Here is a 22,098-nt window from a genome sequence, read left to right as displayed (position 1 = left end):
AGGCAAGGGTACCAGAGTGGGTTGCCATTTCCTTCCTCAGGGGGTTTTCCTGACTCAGGGATTGAACCCACGTCTCCTACCTTGGCAGGTAAACTGTTTACCACTGAGCCACCAGGGAAGCATGAGACAGCATAAGAAAGGCAAAGCTGCTGAGCCATTAATCATACTTTCAGAGACCCCAGCCTTTTTTTTTTTTTAAAGGGCCAGGATATGCTAATTCAACTGGGGACTTTGAGAGTCTTCCTTCATCTCCATCTTTGACCCTCCCATTAATAGAAAAGGGCAGGTGTCTGACACCTCGCCATCCTCAGGGCTTGAAAATGCTGAATCTGGAGAAACTTTGTCATAATTACCTACCCACTTGAAAGTACAAACTCTGTAATTTGCCTTTAAGTGATCTTAAATTAATATAAATAATGAAGTATGCTCAGAATACTCAAGTACTGGTACATCCAATTGAACACAATTAAAATTAAGATGGATTTATTAGTATTGTGACTATTATTGATTAAAATGGTAATGATAAATAAGGAGAAATGTTAAGTACAACAGGGAATCAGTAATATTTCTTCAAAGTAATCATTTTGCTGTGACTACCCAATTATTAGTATATTTAATGTGTTATTCAGTGCAATTAATTATCCACTTTGCTTCTGGGAAGGCACTAGGAAAAAATTACTTTCTGCCTGGAGTGGTGGTTGCTCAGGAGAGGGGCTGGGAAAAGCTGCTGCTTGCTGGGGCCTCTGTGATGAAGACCTTGCTCTTTGGGAATGTGACTCCAGCAGCTCCGATAGAAGTGTCGAGTGCCCTTGGGGAAGATGAAGGGACCCAAGAGACCAGGTTCTTGGCCTTACAGTCAGGAGCTTTTGTAGCCCTGGGAGGTGAGGGTGAGCAGCCAGGAGAGGGAAATCAGAAAACCTGACTTGATTCTGGACTGGGCCACCTAGTTGTGGGACCTGAGTTCCAGAGGTTCATTTCTCTCATCTGCAAAATGGTTAAGGATACAGCCTGCTGGCAAAGACCTGTATGTGAAGGGATCTGTCAGAGACACAGGTGTGTGGGGCCTTGGTGACCACTTGTCAGGAGACAAGATAGTCCCCAGGCTCAGTCTGACTTAACGGATTTGCTTCTGGTTCCTGTAAACCACCTCTGGGAGTTACCCCTCTCCCCACCCCCAGCCTGTCGTAGGTCCCTGATGCCTTAAGGCATGGTGAATGTGGAGGGTTACACGCCTGCCCTCCAGCCACTTCACTCTGTATCCCCTGACCCGGGTTAGACTGTCCACGATCCTCCTTTCCCCTCCTTGCTGGGAAGAATGTAGATGGGTGAGATGATAAAATAAAAATTGTTGGGCACTTTTACAGAGCTCGTGCTCATTCACCTTCTTTCTTTCTTTTTGCTGTGTGGCATGTGGGGGTCTTACTTCCTTGACCAGGGATTAAATCCGTGCCCCCTGCACTGGAAACGTGGAGTCTTAACCACTGGACCACCAGGGAAGTCCCTTTTTATTTTCTTATCTGTCTGTACAACCATCCTACTAAGCAAAGGAGGTTTTATTAGCCCCATTTAAAAAACGAGTACCCAAGGTTCTAAAGAGGGAATGTGCCTTGCTCAAGGATATAGAGCAAAGTGGTAATCTGGGGTCTTGAACTTGAATCATCCAACACTGAGAACTGTGTTATCAGCCTGTTCCGCTTTCCCACATTATTGTCACATTTCCTTATTGTTGAGTCTTCTGGCTCTCAACCCTCTTCAATGCCAAAGATTCACTGTAGCTTGTTTCACAAAGCTAATTGCTAGTTTTAACACACAGATTTTGTTTTATGAGCTCCAAATTGCCCAAATTAGATTTTATTAAGTTCACATGTATGATTCTCCTTGTTTTTATTAAAAATAAGTTCACTCATTTGTCATTTACAAGGAAGTTTGAAATTAGGATCGTTATGTATCCACGGAAACACCGGGAAAATCATATATGTGATCAGACTTTTACCCACAGAATGGGAAAAAAAAAGGCAGCCAGTAATTAGGTGCATAATCCATAGACAAGCTCCAAGAGCACGTGGGGCCTACTCTTCTGCTTTGTGGGTGACAGTTATGACAACTCTCTCCAGCATGACTATGTTGTGGGGAAGGGTGGTAGGATAAAGGGGTGGGAGAAGCCAGTACCAGTCCCAGCTCTCCCCTTCACTCATTCTTTGGCTTTAAGAACGACATGCCTCTTGTCTGGGGCCTTGGTTTCCCCATCTGTAATATGGGGGTGTCAAAGAAGTTAGGCTTACAAGAAACTTTTTATCCCTTGTCTCAATTCTTATTGCTGGCAGAGAATGGCCATAATGCTGTGATGGGAAAGATTTAAAAATGTATCTTTATTAACTAACTCAGTCAGCAGCTACTAACTGAGCAACTACTAAGTACCAGGGACTCTTCTAGGTACTGGGGATAGTTGAACACATCAGAAGAGACTTCTGTTCTCAGGGAATTGCAGCACTAACAACAAAAACAGACAACTAAATACATCACATTGAAAAGATGATGATATTACAAAAGATAAATCAGAGACAGTGATGCTATTTTAGACTTGGGGGGTGGGGCAGGTCAGCTAAAACCTCTGTGAGGAGGTGGTATTTGAGCTGAGACCTCAGTGACAAATGGGTCCAGGCATGAGGCCATCTGGTTGTGGCAGATGTGCAGATTGCAAGGTAGGATGGGAAGTCAGTGTGTCCAAGGAACAGAGATGAGGCCAGTATATTAGGAGAGGTGGAGATGGGCTCAGAGGCGTAGACTGTGCCTACAGGGTGATTGATTAGTTATGTCTGCATTGGAATGATGGGGAAGAGTATTACTAATGTATGCCTCCTACTTACAATTTCTGGACAAAATGGTCCCAGCAAAGATATTTCAGTATCCCACTGGCAAGAGCCCCTTCCTGGTACAGGGCTGGGGCTCCCCTTGGGTGGATGCGGGGAGGCCCCTATGAGGAAGCGGGGATGACATTTGAACTGGGCTTTGATAGATGTTAATTTCCATACCAAGAGGTGACATGCCCCTCTCCGTGGCGTCCAGTTCTGTCCTGCAGTGTCTGGGATATACTTCTTCAGTAACTTAGACAAGACAGCCTGGTTTGGGCAAGGAGGACTGTCTGTGGAGGCAGAGAACCTGGGCCCAAGTCCATGCTCTGCTGTTCTTTACACATGTGACTTAGCTGGTCACGTCAGTTTTCCTGAGCCATAGTCTCCTCATCTTTAAAACAGGACAGTAACAAAATTTACCTCTCAGAGTTCTGTAAGGACTTAATAATAAATTAGCTAATAGGGTCTTATAATGTGTGATATCAGCATTTCAGGGGCTTCTGTGGTGGCTTAATGGTAAAGCATTGGTTCCATCTGCCGGTGACCCCAAGAAAAACAGTTTTATCTTATCCCAGCTTGGTCAGGAGGTGCTGGTTTGATCCCTAGGTCAGGAAGATCCCCTGGAGGAGGGCATGGCAACCCACTCCATTATTCTTGCCTGGGAAATTCCACGGACAGAGGAGGCTGGCAGGCTATAGTCCATGGGGTCATAAAATTTGGACAGGACTGAGCGGCTAAACAACAATAATCAGCATTTTAGTATTTATAACATATATTAGTTAAAACACACCATAAAATATTAGAACTATTTTAAAATATATATTATATGTATTATATAAAATATATATTATATAATTATAAAGCATACTATTTTAAAATTGTTTTTATTATTAGGACAACTTCTGACACTCATCTCTCAAAAGAATTGGAACGTTTTTTCTTGAGTATAAATTGTCACAGCTTTATGGAAAGTAATTAGCAGAATGTAGCATGCTATGTCCTAAGAAATTGCTTGTTTCTTTTTGCCCAGAAATTCTACTTAGAATTTAACAAAAGAAATAAGTACACATCTTTTTCTGGCCAAGATGGAGTAGCTTGAAGTAGCCTAATTCTCTTGCTAAGAAGTAGAGATGCTGAACATAATACAAAAGAAATGGAGATGAATCAGCTATTGCAAGAAGCGAAAACATGGACGAATCTCACAAACAAAATGTCAGGCTAAAAGAACCAGATGCAAGATCTGTACAATTTTATATTTGAATAATACAAATCACACACATGCACACACACACATATATCGTCATTTGTATTATTCAAATATACATATATATACATATAAGATACATGTGAGTATATGTTTATATTTGAATATTACATATATATATCGGTAAGATATATGTGAATATATATAATTCAACCTATTGGTTTTGAAGGTTTGGATAATGTTACCCTGGGAGAAGGTGTACAACAGGAGGCTACAACAGGAACTGAGGTTCTGGTAATATTGTTTCTTGATTAGGGTGGTGGTTCTATGGAGTGCTGACTTGATAAAAAGTCATTAAACTGTACATTTTTGAATTGTGTACTTTTAAATTTACTGTGACTTAAAAAAGTTTACCTAAATAAAAAAGTGAAGAATTTGGCTTATGGATAAAGGTGTGAAAATAAACAGGCTTATCATGTATAATGGTAAAAAATAGAAATAATCTGTCTAAACATGGGAAATACTTAAATAAAATGTGGTAATGACACTCTTTAAACTGATATTTTGAAAGAATTTCTAACCATGTGGGAGAATTTTAGTATTACCATGTGAATTGAGTATTGCTTCATGAACCTGTGTGCAGAATCTGAGACTGGGTTATGATGGCTGCTGCCTTGGCCTTGGAGGATGGAGGGGGTGGCATGAACCCCCTGCTGCTCAGTCTCTGCTTTTCCCATCTTCAGGGAAAGGTAAACACATCTCATTTCCTAACCTTGCTCCTCATTATTCTTTCTAAAAGCACCCTAGTCCTTTCAACACTCTTCAGATCTCCCTCATCTTGGGAACCCCACCCAGAGTCCTGTCCTTCCCTCCAAAGTCCCTCGCCCTCCTCGACCTGAACTCTCTGGTCTGGAAAGCTCCCCAGAGACTCCCACCCAGCACTCCTTTCAGGTTCCCACGGACAGTCCAGATGAAAGTCTTGGGGAAGAAGAGAAATGTTTTCCTACCTGCCCCATAGTTTGAAAAACTGCTCCTCCCTGCAAAGTTGTAAGTACTACATGCTATTATTCAGAGTTGTGTTTGCCACTTTCTCCATGGTCTGTCTGTCACCAGTTGGCCGCCTACTCTACCCCAGGCCGGTCATACTGGATTTAGGATGGCTGCTGCCTTAATTACATGAAGATCTGGGAGAGGCTTTGCTTTCACCATGTGCAAGAGCCTGACTAAGTTCCTATTCAAGCCACCTTCCTCCTCACTCCTTCTTAGAGCCTTGGAGTGGGGTGAGGGAACATTTTCCACATATTCCACAATGAGTTTTCATTACTTTTATCATCAGAAAAATATTAAATAATGCTCTTTTTCTCTATGAGTGCTCTAGATTAATGTTCTCAAATGTTAACGTGTGATGCCTGCAAGTCACTTAGGGAGCTTGTTAAAACACAGGTTGTGATTCAGTAGGTCTGGGGTTTGCCCTGGCATTCTGCATTTCTAACCAGCTTCTAAGTGATGCTGATGCTGCTGGGCCATGCCACACTTTGAAGAGTGAAGTGACAGAGGGTAGCTGGAGAGGAGGTGTAAGCTGTGACCTGTCTCCTTGCTCTTCACTGCCCCCCAGGCCCCTATGTTTCACAAATCTTCACATTTTGCTGAATATTTAGTGTAATGAGTAAGTATGAAGTCTCCCAAGAAGGCTGGAGTCTACATATGTACCTGGGCTAACCAAAGCACTTTGGAGGTTAATTCTTTAGAGAATAGGTTCTCAGATTTGAGCCTCCTTTGAGAGTTGGACTGTGAAGAAGGCTGAGCACTGAAGAATTGATGCTTTTGGACTGTGGTGTTGGAGAAGACTCTTGAGAGTCCCTTGGACTGCAAGGAGATCCAACCAATCCATTCTGAAGGAGATCAGCCCTGGGATTTCTTTGGAAGGAATGATGCTAAAGCTGAAACTCCAGTACTTTGGCCACTTCATGCGAAGAGTGTGATGGACAGGGAGGCCTGGCGTGCTGCGATTCATGGGGTCGCAAAGAGTTGGACACAACTGAGCGACTGAACTGAACTGAACTCCTCAAGCACATATAATAAGTTGAACTCATGGAAAAGGCTTTAGAATCAAGAGGCCATGACTTCAGCCCCAGCTATGCCAGTGACTCAGTTTCCCAAAACATAATTGATGGAGTTTAGTATAAGTTGTTGGTAAAGATAATGGTTTTCATGATCCTGTGATCCTAGGAAGTACTACAATAGTATTCATGTCCCTCAATCCAATACTTTCCCTTCTGGAATTTTGGTGCAAGTAAATCATTCAATAGAAGATAAAGATGTGCAAAGATGCTCAAAGAAGTTAGGGAGCACTCAGGTACCAAATCCTTACTGGAGGCTGGAGGGCAGCCTCCTGGGTGTGCCAGAGGGGATTTGAGCATCAGAGGAGGTGGCTAAGAAACCAAGAGTATCCTGATTATTACAGGTCTCAACTAGCTTTCATTTTCCAGTTGTATTACAAACAAAAAGTCCTTATAATGTCTTCTTGGAAAGATGAATAGGAAGATATTGAACTACATAGTGAGTTATTTGTTTTATCATTAGAAATTTCTGAATCAAGCAGTGCTAGAGTGGAAAGGAAACTTAAGGCCTCCCTCTGGTTCCATCTGCTCATATCAGAGCCCTGGAGAGTCTTGGAAATGTGGTGAAGACAGCCCCCCAAGTTCAGAGGGGACCAGAACTTTTGTGATGCACCCTGGAGTCTCCCAGAGAGATGGCTGTGGTTATCTGGTCTCCAGAGAAACACTTCCAATGACAAGGGGTGACTCCCTGGCAGTCTTTTTACCACTAGGTGGGTCTGATTGTTTAGGAATTCTCTCAGGTGAGTGGAAATTCTAACTCCCTATGGCCTTCACCCCTGACCCAAGCTCTGAAGTAGGTGTTTTCAAACTCTCCTCATGACAAATATCTCCTGGGAGACTTATTTAAAATTCATCCCAACTTTAATCCATATAAAACATATTCCTAGCTTGTGAATGCTCATCATTGCTAATTATTAGAGAAATACAAATCAAAACTGTAATGAGGTACCATCTCACACTGATCAGAGTGGCTGTTATTAAAAATTCTACAAATAATAAATTCTGGAAAGGGTGTGGAGAAAAGGGAACCATCCTACACAGTTAGTAGGAATGTAAGTTGGTACAGCCACTATGGAAAACAGTATGGAGCTTCCTCAAAACACTAAACACAGAGTTTTCATATGATCTAGCAACCCCACTCTTGGGCATATATCCAGACAAGACTATAATTTGAAAAGATTCATGTACTTCAATGTTCATAACACACTATTCGCAAAAGCCAGACATGGAAACAACCTAAATGTCCATCGACGAATGGATAAAGAAGATGGAGGATATACACACAGTGGAGCATTACTCAACCATAAAAAAGAATGAAATATTGCCATTTGCAGCGACAAGGATGGACCTAGAGGTTATCATACTAAGTCAAGTAAGTCAAAAGAGACAAATACAGTATCATATCACTTATATGTGGAATCTAGAATACGACAAAAACGAACACATCTACAATACAGAAACAGACTCGCAGACCCAGAGAACTGACTTGTGGTTGCCAAGGGCAGGGGAGGAGGGAAGGACTGGGAACTGGGGTTAGCAGACACAAACCATTATATATAGGATGGATAAGCAGCAAGATCCTACTGTATAGTACAGGGAAATACATTCAATATCCTGTGATAAACCATAATGGAAAACAATATGAAAAAGAATAAATATATAAACATATATATTCTGAATCACTTTGCTGTACAGAAGAAATTAATACAACATTGTAAACCGACTATACTTCAATTTTAAAAAAAGATTAATTTCTTGGATACAGAGGAAAATTCACTACTGAAAGTGGCAGATATAGACTGACTTCTTTATTTAATATTTATCATATGAGCTGGCAGGTAATATACATTTTTTTCATCTGAACTTAAAATATGAGATGTGTATCTATACATTTCTTCTAAAAGTTTTAAAATATCCCCATCCCTGTGACTGTGAGAAAGATCAGTGAGGCTATTTTAAAACAGATAAAACTGAACAAGATGTTGAGAAAGAAGATATTAAAATACAAAAAATTGCCCACTAATATAGTTGTGATTAATAATAGCAAAATTGAAGTTAATGTCCAATATTGAGGTTAGTGGATTAATTTTAATTTTTAAAGTTTATCAAAACCTAGGAAGAACTATATTTTAGAGCAAGTAAATCATTGAATAGAAGATAAAGATGCTCAAAGAAGCATTATTTGTAGTTTCAGTAAAATTATGAATAGATTCAAGGCCAACAGTAGAATATTAAGTAAACTGAGATATAACCATGAATTAAATATTCAGTTCAGTTCATCAGTTCAGTTGCTCAGTTGTGTCTGACTCTTTGTGACCCCATGAACCACAGCACGCCAGGCTTCCCTGTCCATCACCAACTCCCGGAGTCCACCCAAACCCATGTCCATTGAGTCAGTGATGCCATCCAACCATCTCATCCTCTGTCGTCCCCTTCTCCTCCTGCCCCCAATCCCTCCCAGCATCAGGGTCTTTTCCAGTGAGTCAGCTCTTCGCATCAGGTGGCCAAAGTATTGGAGTTTCAGCTTCAACATCAGTCCTTCCAGTGAATATTCAGGACTGATTTCCTTTAGGATGGACTGGTTGGATCTCCTTGTAGTCCAAGGGACTCTCAAGAGTCTTCTCCAACACCACAGTTCAAAAGCATCAATTCTTCTGTGCTCAGCTTTCTTTACAGCTATTAAAATGATTAGAAAATCTATACACCAATAGGCACAAATGCTTATGTAAGCTAGCAGAATAAAATTTGGTCCATTTCTACCTTTTTGGGTATATGGCTGAGCATTAGAAGAAAACATGGAAAAATTACACTTCAGTTGAATAATTATTTGCTTAATAAATATATATACTTAAAATAATGTCATTAATTCAACAGTATGGCTATAAAGCCAATGGGAAACTCCATTTGGAAGAAGTAAAAGGTCAAGCCTTTGATAAATCCCCATTGAAACCAAGTACCCTAAGATCTCTGAGGTGTCGAGGGAAGGCCCTCGGGGTTAGCTGGTTCAACTTCCTAGGCATTGTGAGGATATTTATTTTAGTAACCTTGAATATAGCACCCTGTTCTCTCCCTGTCTTCTGTAACTGGTAAGCAACCCAAGAAGTTTTCCTCAAAGTTCGTGCCTACCTTTGGGAGAGACCCAATGTAGGGGGGTGTTGGGTTGAGGCAGATGCTCAAAAGCGCAACTAGGAAAGCCAGACTTCCCATCTCAAGCTTTGTTTTTTCAGACCGAAATTCTTTTGTTCAGAGCAGATTGGCATCAACTTCTCAAAATTTGCATCGTAGAACAAAGATTCATGTTTGAGTAAAAACAAAGAGAACAGCACAGCTTGCGACTCAAAGGTTCCTCCTACCCCCACTACCACCCGCTCAGTTCTCTATTTCTAGTCTGCTGGGGCAGAGAAGGCACTGAGTTGGGCTGGGAACAATCTACTGAGGCAAAGGCTTCTAGAATGAAGGCTGGGCCCAGAGCTGAGACTCTAAGGGAGCTGGTTTGGGGGCTGGCCCAGGCATTAGGTTTCCTCATTTCTGGGTTAGGGACAATGCTCATGAGCATTAAATTTACCAGGTGAAAGTTTGCATAAATGTGCTATTACTGATTATTTTGCAATGAGCTGAATTTATGTAGAAAGAGCACATGTTTTAGAATCCAGAAGCCTGTATTCAGTCTTGGCTCTGCCTCTTATTAGTGATGGGATCTTGGCAATCACATTCCCTTTACGGGCCTTGGTTTTCTGACTTATATACAGAATGGGAAAATAATTCCTATCTTGTACACCTCACAGGGTTATTGTAAAGGTCACTTGAATAATCAATTGAAAATGCTTGATAATGTGAAATATTATGCACGCTAATTATTTTAATAATTAATAATGGTAATAGTGACTTTGCAATTCAGAATTTTATTCTGGAGTCCTAAATATTGATTCCTGCAGGCTTGTAATTATTTAAGGAATGATCTATTGGCTGCCATGTATTGAGGTTATAATATAAGTTAAAATTTTTTTCCAGCTGTGCTGATTGGGGCAAAGGTAGTGTGCAGGTGGGGGTGGTAAACCAGGAAATTGAAGTACCTGAGGAAGACCCCTGTCCCGATAAAGCCTGACCAGATACCTTATTTCAAATCCTAGAGTTACATATAATAAGGAGTATGCAAGCCGATGTCATAAATGATAGGAAGGCATCTTGAAGAATCTTGTGAGAATGAAGAATTGGGAGTGTCCTCGATAGGTCAGATGGGGAGCAGGCTCACTGACCAGTGGCACTGAAGCAGATCCACCCAGGACCAAGGGGAATACGTGGTGACCAGGAAGATGGGCCACCTCTCATCTGAGCCTTCTCTAGACAATTTGTACCCCTTCCTTTCTTGCCATCCCTGGGTCTGAATCTCAAGGCCAGGGACCTGAAGCCCTGAGATGTGAACCTACAATACACTGCTTTCTCTTTCTCTTTTATCCTATCCTTCAGTTACATAGTTGGAGTGACGATATGTGATGTTCTTTATTATTCAAATGATACAATTCAATTCTTTTTGTAAAAGAGCTGAAAGAGACAGATGTGATATAGACAAGGAGGTGCGGTCACTTTTCCCCACCTCTCCCCACCCCTGGAAAAAGTGTGGTGGATACCTGCCTCCCCTCTTGGAGCATTTACACATGTTCACATATTAATCATACATTTCTGGTGCCTGCTTTTTTTCACTAAGTAATTTATTGTGGAGCTCTTCCTACTGCCGTATCGCTAATGCACTCTGGTTTCTGAGGAATGGGTAGGCCACAATTTACTTAGCTATTCCCTTCCCTATTAATAGCAGGTTAGGGTTTTATTTTTTTGCTACTGCACACAATACTGTGATGGACATTCTTGGATCCATGCACAAAAACTTGTACAATGAGTTGTGTGGGGCACACAAACAACTATTTTTTTTTGGAAGAGTCTTAGGAATGGAATAGCTGGGTCTGTTGATATGTACATTTAAGAGTCAATGGATGTTTTCAAATGGTATGCATCAACTGGCTTCACGAGCCTACATATATAGTGTACATAAGAAAGTTTCTCCATGTTTTTGCCAACACTTGGTATCTATCTATATTTTTTAACTTTTTGTCAGATAATTCTTTTCCCTGACTAATGCAGCTTTGCATGGTTATTGTATGTTATTAATTTTCTGTCAATTGTCTATTTCCTTTATAAACTTTTACAACGTTTACAATTTACTTTGTCAATTGTCTTTTTCTTTCTGCTTTGTTAGAATTCTGTGTGTTATGGATATTAATCTTTTACCAGTTAAGTGTGTTGTAAATATTTTTCCTCAGTCTTTTAAACTTGGCTTATCTTATAACCTGGTTTATGGTATATTCTGACTGACAGAATGTTATATATTTTATGAGCATAAATCTATGAGATTTTTATAATTTCTAGATTTTTGTCTCTTTCTTAGGAAGGCCCTGACATTCTAAATTCATAAAAAATATTCACCTGTGTTTTCCTCTAATATTTTTATGGTTTTGTTCTTTAACCCTCATCTGACCCTGGGATTTCTTTGGAAGGAATGATGCTAAAGCTGAAACTCCAGTACTTTGGCCACCTCTTGTGAAGAGTTGACTTATTGGAAAAGACTCTGATGCTGGGAGGGATTGGGGGCAGGAGGAGAAGGGGATGACAGAGGATGAGATGGCTGGATGGCATCACTGACTCGATAGACATGAGTCTGAGTGAACTCCGGGAGTTAGTGATGGACAGGGAGGCCTGGCGTGCTGTGATTCATGGGGTCGCAAAGAGTCAGACACGACTGAGCAACTGAACTGAACTGAGGGTTATTTTCTGTGGATGAGCGGTGCGAGTTAGGAATCTAACTTAATTTTTTCCCCAAATGAATAGATAATTGGTCCAGTCTCAATTGTGGATTAGTCCATAGTTTCTCTAGTAATTTGAACTACCACCTTTATTGTATAGTTCATTTTCATATAATTAGGTTTGTTTCTTGGTTTGTTAATCTGTTCCATTGATCTAGTCATCAATAACTGCACCAATATTAGGCTAGTTTAATTATTATAGCTTAAGTGTGTTTTGACATCTGGAAGGATAAGACCTGAATGAAAAATGCTGTTAATTTAGACTGGAATTGCACTGATGGGTAAATCAGTATATTTTCAATACTAAGTCTTCCTAATCAGTTTTAAAACTTCAGATATTTAAAAGGTTTTCATGTTATTTTATCTTCAAATAGATCTTAAATATTTAAAAATTATATTTGTTTTCTATGAATTTTATGTTTTTTTTTGTTATAAATTGAATCCTTCTAAAAGTATTTAATTAATACTAATATATAGGCCTTGACTAAACAGACCTTAGTCGGCAAAGTAATGTCATGTATGGATGAGAGAGTTGGACTGTGAAGAAGGCTGAGCGCCAAAGAATTGATGCTTTTGAACTGTGGTGTTGGAGAAGACTCTTGAGAGTCCCTTGGACTGCAAGGAGATCCAACCAGTCCATTCTGAAGGAGATCAACCCTGGGATTTCTTTGGAAGGAATGATGCTGGAGCTGAAACTCCAGTACTTTGGCCACCTCATGTGAAGAGTTGACTCATTGGAAAAGACTTTGATGCTGGGAGGGATTGGGGGCAGGAGGAGAAGGGGACAACCGAGGATGAGATGGCTGGATGGCATCACTGACTTGATGGATGTGAGTCTGAGTGAACTCCAGGAGTTGGTGATGGACAGGGAGGCCTGGTGTGCTGCAATTCATGGGGTTGCAAAGAGTGGGACACGACTGAGTGACTGAACTGAACTGAACTGAACTGAATATATGGGCAAGTTACTGGATTAGGTACATGATGTATATACCCATGGAGAAGGCGATGGCACCCCACTCCAGGACTCTTGCCGGAAAATCCTATGGACGGAAGAGCCTGGTGGGCTGCAGTCCATGGGGTCGCTCAGAGTCGGACACGACTGAACGGCTTCACTTTCACTTTTCACTTTCATGCATTGGGGAAGGAAATGGCAACCCACTCCAGTGTTCTTGCCTGGAGAATCCCAGGGACGGGGGAACCTGGTGGGCTGCAGTCTATGGGGTTGCTCAGAGTCGGACATGACTGAAGCGACTTGGCAGCAGCAGCAGCATATACCCATAGTTTTGAACTTTCTTACTAGTGCTAATATTAATGGTTTTCAATTGAATCCCTTGAATTTTTTAGGTAGGCAGTCATATTATCTTAAAGAGTGAATTTTTCTTTTTCCTTTTCAAGCTTTATGCCCCTCTTTTCCTTGTCTTTTGACGTTTGGGACAATAATATCTAGTATCAGTGTTTGCAACCACTTTTGTCTTGCCATTATCTTTAGTGGGAATGCTTCTGAGATTTCGCCACTAAGTATTTCATTATTGATGATTTCTAATAGGTATCCTTTTTTTATGTTGAGAACTTAACATTCCATTTCTGACTTACTGAGATTTAAAAAAATTAATTCTGAATGTTGAATTTTATTGAATCCTTTTTGTATTTATTGAGATAATGTTACTTCATCTCTGTGATAAATTACAGGATTCGTTTCTCTAATATTGAACTGCCCTTTGCCCCTTGGATAAGCTCACTTTGGATACACTGTATTTTTAAAATATACTCTTGGATTTGATTTGTTAATATTTGTAATTTAGTATGTTTTCATCTCCTTTCCTGAGTGACAACTGGCTGCCCTTTCCTATGATTCTTACTCTGTGTTCCTGTCTTTATTGTTTCTCTATTTCTAACTATAGCTATCACCACTCCAGCTTCCTTACTCTCCTCCAGACACGTCAAAGACAACACATTCATGCTTTCTTGAGCTGGGAACCTTCCCCCAAGAGGTCTGCATGGCTGGGTGTGGGATTTGTTGTTGTTCAGTCACTAAGTCGTGTCTGACCCTTTGCGACCCCATAGACTGTAGTCCACCAGGCTCCTCTAGTCCTCTACTATCTCCCAGAGTTTGCTCAGATTCAAGTCCATTAAGTCAATGACACCATCCAATCATCTCATCTTCTGCTTCCCCCTTTTTCTTTTGCCCTCAGTCTTTCCCAGCATCAGGGTCTTTTCCAATGAGTTGGCTCTTTGCATCAGGTGGCCAAAGTATTGGAGCTTCATCTTCAGCAACAGTCCTTCCAATATTCAGGGTTGATTTTCTTTAGGATGGACTGGTTTGATCTTGCAGTCCTGGGAACTCTCAAGAGTCTTCTCCAGCACAATTCAAAAGCATCAGTTCCTTGGTGCTCAGCCTTCTTGATGGACCAACTCTCACATCCGTACATGACTAGTGGAAAAGCTATAGCTTTGACTATATGGACCTTTGTCAGCAAAGTGGTATCTCTGCTTTTTAATACGCTATCTAGGTTTGTCACAGCTTTCCTTCCAAGGAGCCAGTGTCTTTTCATTTCATGGCTGCAGTCACTGTATGCAGTGATTTTGGAGCCCAAAATGTGGGAGATACTTGGCTATATATCACCACCTTATCTAAACTTGTTGCTCCCCGTCATCTTCTACCCCTTTAACCTGTTCTATGTCCTCCATAACAGTATATTTATCCGAAGGTATATTATTTACTAATTTTTTTCCTTGTTTATTATCTATCTTTTCCTACTAAGCTGCACCCCACTGGAGCAGGGCCATTGTCTGCCTGGGTACTGCTGCATATCACAGAGTAAATGCTCAGGAAATACCGGATGGATGGATGACTTTTTTTTTTTTTTTTTTTCCCAGACAGAGGGCATGGGAAACAGAATTTCTCAGTCTCTTTAGGTTTAAAACATGTTTCAGTTTTGTCTTTTCCATTGCATTCTAGTTGGTTGGCTCAGGGTTCTAATAGTTAAGTGTCAGTTCCTGCTTGTGCAAAGTAGAGATAATAAAGGGGCTCATCTCTTGGAGTTTTAAAGGCACTCAGTGAGAAATGTATACAAAGCACTTCTCACCATGCCAGGCATGTAGGTAGCTAGTGCTCAGGAAATGTTTGCTATTATTGTTACCCACTCTCTCACACAACACAGAGAGGCCTCCTTGAGTCTCAGTTTCTCTTCACTGTCCAGGGTGGACAGTAATCCTCGCCCTGTTTATTTCACAGGGTGGTGTGAGGCTCATGAGAGAGCGTGGAGTTTGAAAACCATGAAGTGTCATGTGAATAATGTGACTCTCCTCACATGCTCAAGAAAGAGCCCTATTAAAGGAACCAGGGAAGTAGGGTTCCCCTTGGGCAGAGAATAGACCTGGAGCTGGACACACCTGGGCTCAAATCCCGACTCTTCTGTTTACCAGCTGTGTGACTTTGGGCATATTACAAGCCCCTCTGGTATTCACCTTCAGTGTTATTGCTGTTCATTCTGTAAAACAGGTGACAAAAACACCTGCTTCACGGGGTTACAGTGGGAATTAAAGTGAATATATAAAGAACCCAGTTTAGCATTTTTCACAGAAGTGGGTATTTAATAAATGATATCTATTAATATTATATTTGTCTATGAAAAGGATTGGCAAGCCACAATTTAGAACATTCTCTTTCCAATTTCCCATCATCGAAATAATCACACTTCGCACATCCTCACTGGCAGATTTCACAGCTAGTGCATTCAGGAAGAGTTATTTATCTGAATAACAAATTCTTCGCCCAGTTCCCCAAACTGCACATTCAAGCAGAGGTTGTTACAGTCGACAGTGTGGGGTGTATTGAGGAAGGTGTGGTGATGATGGTCATAGAGACAATATGTGTGGCGCCCTCACTGTGTTCTAGGCACTGTGCTAAGAGTATTACAGGTGCTCCTCATGCATCCTCTTCCTACAAATAAGAAAGCAGGAGTCCGGAGGAGCTAGACAACATGCCTAGGGACACATAACTATAAGAGGCAGAGGCCATATCTGAATCAGCCGGCGGACCTGTAAATCTCTTTCAGTATTAGAATGGGACCGAGGCGTTTGGGCACAGCAGCTCTTCTCTTGAAGTTTTCAGAACAAAGGAAGAGCACAGGCCTCCAATGTGCCACTTTTCATGGGTATAGGTTACTTGCTCAAAGAGGTACTTGACTAATATTTTTTGAATGAATGAAAAATCAACAAATAAATACATCAACCAAGGTAGTCTTCCTCTGATGACCCTCATAAACAAGACCATAATAGTATCCTGTAAAGTCTACAAATAAAAATAAATGCTGGTGAGGATGTGGAGAAAAGAGCACCCTCCTACACTGTTGGTGGGAATATAAATTGGTGCAGCCACTATGGAAAACAGTATGGAGGCTCCTTGGAAAACTAAAAACAGAGTGACCATGTGATCTAGCAATCCCACTCCTGGGTATATATCTGGAAAAAAATGAAATTTGAAGTGGTACATGTACTCCAGTGTTCATAGCAGCACTGTTTACAGTAGCCAAGAAATGGAAACACCCCACCTGCCCATTGACAGATGAGTGGCTTAGGAAGATATGATAAATATACCATGGAATATTACTGAGCCATAAAAAGAATGAAATATTGCGATTTGCAGCAACATGAATGGATCTAGAGATTATTGTACTTAGTGAAGTAGGTCACCCAGAGGAAGACAAATATTCCACAAAATGCATGTGGAATCTAAAAAATAATGCAAATGGATCTATACACAAATCAGAAACAGACTCACACACATAGAGTTTTATAACAAACTTATGGTTACCAAAGAGAAGGGGCAAATTGGGAGTATGGGATTAACAAACTACTATACATAAAACAGGTAAGCAACAGGGGTTTACTGTATAGCCCAGGGACTTATATTCAGTATCTTGTAATAACCTATAATGTAATATAATCAGAAAAAATAACGGAATCACTAAGCTGTACACATGAAACCAACATAATATTGAAACGAACTCTGTTGTCATGGTTAGTTGTTAGGTTGTGTCTGACTCTTTTGCGACCCCATGGCCTGTCGCCCACCAGATTCCTCTGTCCATGGGATTTCCCAGGCAAGAATGCTGGAGTGAGTTGCCATTTCCTTCTCCAGGGTATCTTCTTGACCCAGGGCCTGAACCTGTGTCACCTGCTTAGCAGGTGGATTCTTTACCACTGAGCCACCTGGGGAGACCAAACCAACTATACTTCAATATAAAAAAGAATATGCTGTACGACCATATGCTTATAAAAGAGTATGCTGTAAATAAGACTATGAGATCACAAAGAAAATGATATAATTCACTTGTAGTCCAGAACTATAGGCAGTGCTTCATCTTAGTATCTTTTCTTGTATTTGTTTCCTTGTATTAATTATATTAATCTATATTGCAGACTGGATAGCTACCCACCAAGCTCAGGCTGTGTTTCTCAGCTTCTTTTGCTATGGAGTGGATTCTTGCCAGTGGAATGTAAGTAGAATTGATGGGTGTCACTTTCTCACTGTGGCAATTGAGAAGTAGATGTATACCTTCTTTTATTTTCTAACCTGCTGGCTGCATGCAGGGGATAAGGACAAAGCCACAATATGGAAGGAGCCTGGGTCCCTGAAAGACTGTCTACCAACCAGAAACCCCTGTTTTGGATGTTCCCATTTGCAGCAAAACTTTTGTTTTGTTCCACTGTATTTTGAGTATTTGTTACAGCTCTTAGCATAACTTTTCTCAAAACTTCAATTCCTTCTGAATTATCTAATCTCCTTTGTAGAGTTTCAGATACACACACACACACACACACACACACACACACACGGTTCATTTTGTTGCTGATAATTTGTGAAAGTATAATGAATGAAAGGGCTTCCTTGCCTGGAGAATTCCACGGACAGAGGAGCCTGGTGAGCTACAGTCCATGGTATCACACAGAGTTGGACACAACTGAGCAACTACCACTACTACTAATGAATGAAAAATAGAGGCAAAGAAGAATGCCCTAGAAGTTCCTTCTTCCTCTCTTCTCAAGGCACAGGACTGTTCATGATAATTTACAAAGTGGTTTTCCATAAACATTTAACCCTTATAATTTATTGGTGTACTTACTTTTGTGCAGAGGAGATTAAAGTTCAATTAACAGATTTTCTTTAGGTCACTCAGCTGGCAGTTAAATGTCATTGTAGGGACTGACGCCAAGTTGGTCTGGCCTTGCCTCCTCTGCTTTTTTGTCACATCCCAGTAATACGTGTGAAGTGGATAAGTTCCCTTTCCGTAAGTGAAAGTGAAAAGTTGCTCAGTCGTGTCCGACTCTTTGCAACCCCATGGACTGTAGCCCACCAGGCTCCTCCATCCATGGGATTCTCCAGGCAAGAATCCTGGAGTGGGTTGCCATGGATGGTTCTGGTAAGTGCCTTGTCTCTTCCTTCTTTACACCTTTGTCTCTGCCAGGGTTTCCTTGGGATGCAGTACCCAAAGCTTGTGATTAAAAACAGCTGCAGAAACAAGAGGAAAACATCTCCTAAAAAGTAATCCCTTGGAACACAATGTGTGTGGACTTGTAGGAGGTGTACGGGGGTGCGTGACAGAGTAGAGCCATGGGGAGAGCTTTGGTTCTCCACAAGAGGCATCTTTCTGTTGTCAGCTGCTCCCTGGGAGGCTCCATGGACTTGATCTCAGAGCTAGGGGCAGAAAAACTAGACTCATCCTTCCACTAAGGAATGAGAAGACTTCCTTCGAGCTTCCTAGGAGTTTGAACTGCTTCTAAGGTAGAGCCCAATTAGCCCGTGTAGACTATGCTATTCAATTATATGGTTGGTTCAAAAGTATTTAATGAAATAGGAGAATAATCATACAAAAATACTAAGTGATAAAACAGTATGATGCAAAATAGTATAATCAAATTGTTGTTGAAGTTTTTATGTAGTTACACACACACACTTGACAAAAAGACTGAAAGAGAATACACCTCACCTTAGCAGGAATTATTTCTGGGTGATGAGATCAGAGCTGAAATTCACTTATTTAAAAATTCTTTTCTGTCATTTTAAATTTTCAGAGGGGCTTCCCAGGTGGTGCTAGCGGTAAAGAACCTGCCTGCCAATGCAGGAAACATAAAGAGACATGGGTTTGATACCTGGGTTGGGAAGATCCCCTGAAGAAGGAAACGGCAACCCACTTCAGTATTCTTGCCTGGAAAATCCCATGGACAGAGAAGTCTTGTGGGATATAGTCCATGGTGTCACAAAGAGTCAGATATGACTTAGTGACTAAACAACAACTATTAAAATATATGAACTCCATAGCTAGGAATTATTTCTGGGTGATGAGATCAAAGTTGAAATTCATTTAAGTTTCTTTTCTATTATTTTAAATTTCATAAAATAAACAGGCTATTTTTGTAAACAGAAAAAAATGTTACAAAATAGAGTTTGTTGTTTCCTTGATCTGATTTTAAGGTTTTTGCTCATTTTCAAATTATAGCTTTGTTGGGAGATAAAGGAAAATTAAATGAGCTACCAAAAACTTGCCAGAAATAATAAATTGCTATTAATAAGTTATGTAGTCAGTTATCAGATTAAAATTAAAAAGCCACCATAACAGGTTATTCATACAATACTCAAATTTTAAAATTTATTCTGATTGCCTTGTCTACTACATAGAATTTAGATAGCATATAAGTTGTTTCACTTTGTTGTTGATGTGTTGGTTTGGTTGAATAACTAAACTTAAAAGGACTTCCCTTGTGGCTCAGTTGGTAAAGAATCTACCTGCAATGCAGGAGACCTGTGTTCCATTCCTGGGTTGGGAAGATCCCCTGAAGAAGGAAATGGCAATACACTTCAATATTCTTGCCCGGGAAATCCCATGGACAGAGGGGCCTGGTGGGCTACAGTCATGGGGTCACAGAGAGTCAGACACAACTGAGCCACAAAACAACAACCACCACAAACTTAAAAAAGCAGACTATAAATGGCAAACAGATGAAAGTGAAAGAGGAGAGTGAAAAAGTTGGCTTAAAGCTCAACATTCAGAAAACGAAGATCATGGCATCTGGTCCCATCACTTCATGGGAAATAGATGGGGAAACAGTGGAAACAGTGTCAGACTTTATTTTGGGGGGCTCCAAAATCACTGCAGATGGTGACTGCAGCCATGAAATTAAAAGACGCTTACTTCTTGGAAGAAAAGTTATGACCAACCTAGACAGCATATTCAAAGGCAGAGATATTACTTTGCCAACTAAGGTCCGTCTAGTCAAGGCTATGGTTTTTCCTGTGGTCATGTATGGATGTGAGAGTTGGACTGTGAACAAGGCTGAGCGCCGAAGAATTGATGCTTTTGGACTGTGGTGTTGGAGAAGACTCTTGAGAGTCCCTTGGACTGCAAGGAGATCCAACCAGTCCATTCTGAAGGAGATCAGCCCTGGGATTTCTTTGGAAGGAATGATGCTAAAGCTGAAACTCCAGTACTTTGGCCACTTGATGTGAAGAGTTGACTCACTGGAAAAGACTCTGATGCTGGGAGGGATTGGGGTCAGGGGGAGAAGGGGACGACCGAGGAGGAGATGGCTGGATGGCATCATGGACTCGATGGACATGAGTCTGAGTGAACTCTGGGAGTTGGTGATGAACAGGGAGGCCTGGCGTGCTGCGATTCATGGGGTCGCAAAGAGTCGGACACGACTGAGCGACTGAACTGAACTGATATATATATAAATTTGACAGAAAGTTCAGAATTGCATTAAGAATGTTTTAAAAGTGTTATTTATAGTAAAAACAATCAAGTCTCTGGTAGGTAAATGAACCAAAGCTGTAACCATATTTTGCTTAATAATAATATAGCTAATGAAATATAACAAATGGATACATGTTAATTCTGACTAGGAATCAAAAGCAGTGCAATGTAAACAAGTATGATAAGCCCCCAAAGCTGACCAAGACAGCTGTGGAGCTGGTGAGCTTCCTGCAGCCTCTTCGAATCACCCCAGTGATGCTGCCAAGAGCCATAACCACCACTCTGACTCTTTCTCTCAGTCATCTCAATTATGGAAATTTGCCCCACAAATAACTCAATGGAAACAAAAGCCTAAATGATGACAAATATTAATTCTAGTATTTTATCTAAGTGTAAGGAAACATACTTGAAAGAACCCAATGAACCCACCAAATAGGAATGAAAGTAACTTCCAGTATCCCAGTTTACTAAAATACAAGGCAGTGGTTATAATGACAATTGTGAGGACCACACAGAGCTATGAAAACGTTTATTAAACAGTGTCAAATGTAAAGGAATATACAATTATATTTCTGCTATAAATGCTGTTATTTCAGTGTAAAATTGTATGTGCCATGATCAGGGATGGAAAAGAAGAAAGAAATGAAAGCAGTTATGCCTTGGTGAGGTTATGAATGATCTTTCTTCTTTCTCAAATATTAAAAAAAATATAATTATGAATGTGTGTTTTAATGAAAAGAAAGATTTCCATTCCTACTTATCTCCATAAATAAAGAAAAATCTTCTAAATTTAAGGTTCTGTGAAATTTGAGTTGATTTAATTCTTATTTAGAAATAAAAACTTTATATTTGTTTTCTATGCTAGTTATGCCAAATTACCACAAACCACATAAAGTTATTATCTTATGGTTTTACAGGTCAGAAGTTAGACATGGGTCTCAGTGGGTGAGGTCAAGGTGTTGGCAGGGCTGTGTTCTTTCTGGCCTCTCTAAGGCTTCCCCTGTGGCTCAGCTGGTAAAGAATCCGCCTGCAATGTGGGAGACCTGGGTTCCATCCCTGGGTTGGGAAGATGCCCTGGAGAAGGGAAAGGCTACTCACTCCAGTATTCTGGCCTGGAGAATTCCATGGACTGTATAGTCCATGGGGTCACAAAGAGTTGGACATGACTGAGTGACTTTCACTAGGGAAGAAGAATCTGTTTCCTTGACTTCAGTTTCTACAGGCTGCCTGCATTTCTTGCCTCATAGCCCCTTCCTCCATTTCCAAAGCCAGCCATGGAAGGTTGAGTTCTTCTCACATTGTATCACTCTG

At 40.7% G+C, this 22,098-nt stretch overlaps 1 long non-coding RNA gene across 1 annotated transcript in view; it reads left to right on the top strand.

Moving 5' to 3' along the window:
• Positions 1-22,098, top strand: part of LOC132659158 (uncharacterized) — a 104,669-nt gene that overhangs the window by 3,802 nt on the left and 78,769 nt on the right. The window contains exon 2 of the long non-coding RNA XR_009599192.1: positions 17,456-17,532. This is a non-coding gene — a long non-coding RNA (uncharacterized LOC132659158). The remainder of the gene's footprint in view (positions 1-17,455; positions 17,533-22,098) is intronic.

The sequence above is a fragment of the Ovis aries genome, chromosome 2 (assembly GCF_016772045.2).
Source record: "Ovis aries strain OAR_USU_Benz2616 breed Rambouillet chromosome 2, ARS-UI_Ramb_v3.0, whole genome shotgun sequence".
NCBI classification, from domain to species: Eukaryota; Metazoa; Chordata; class Mammalia; order Artiodactyla; family Bovidae; genus Ovis; species Ovis aries.
This window is presented reverse-complemented; position numbering and strand designations above follow the sequence as displayed.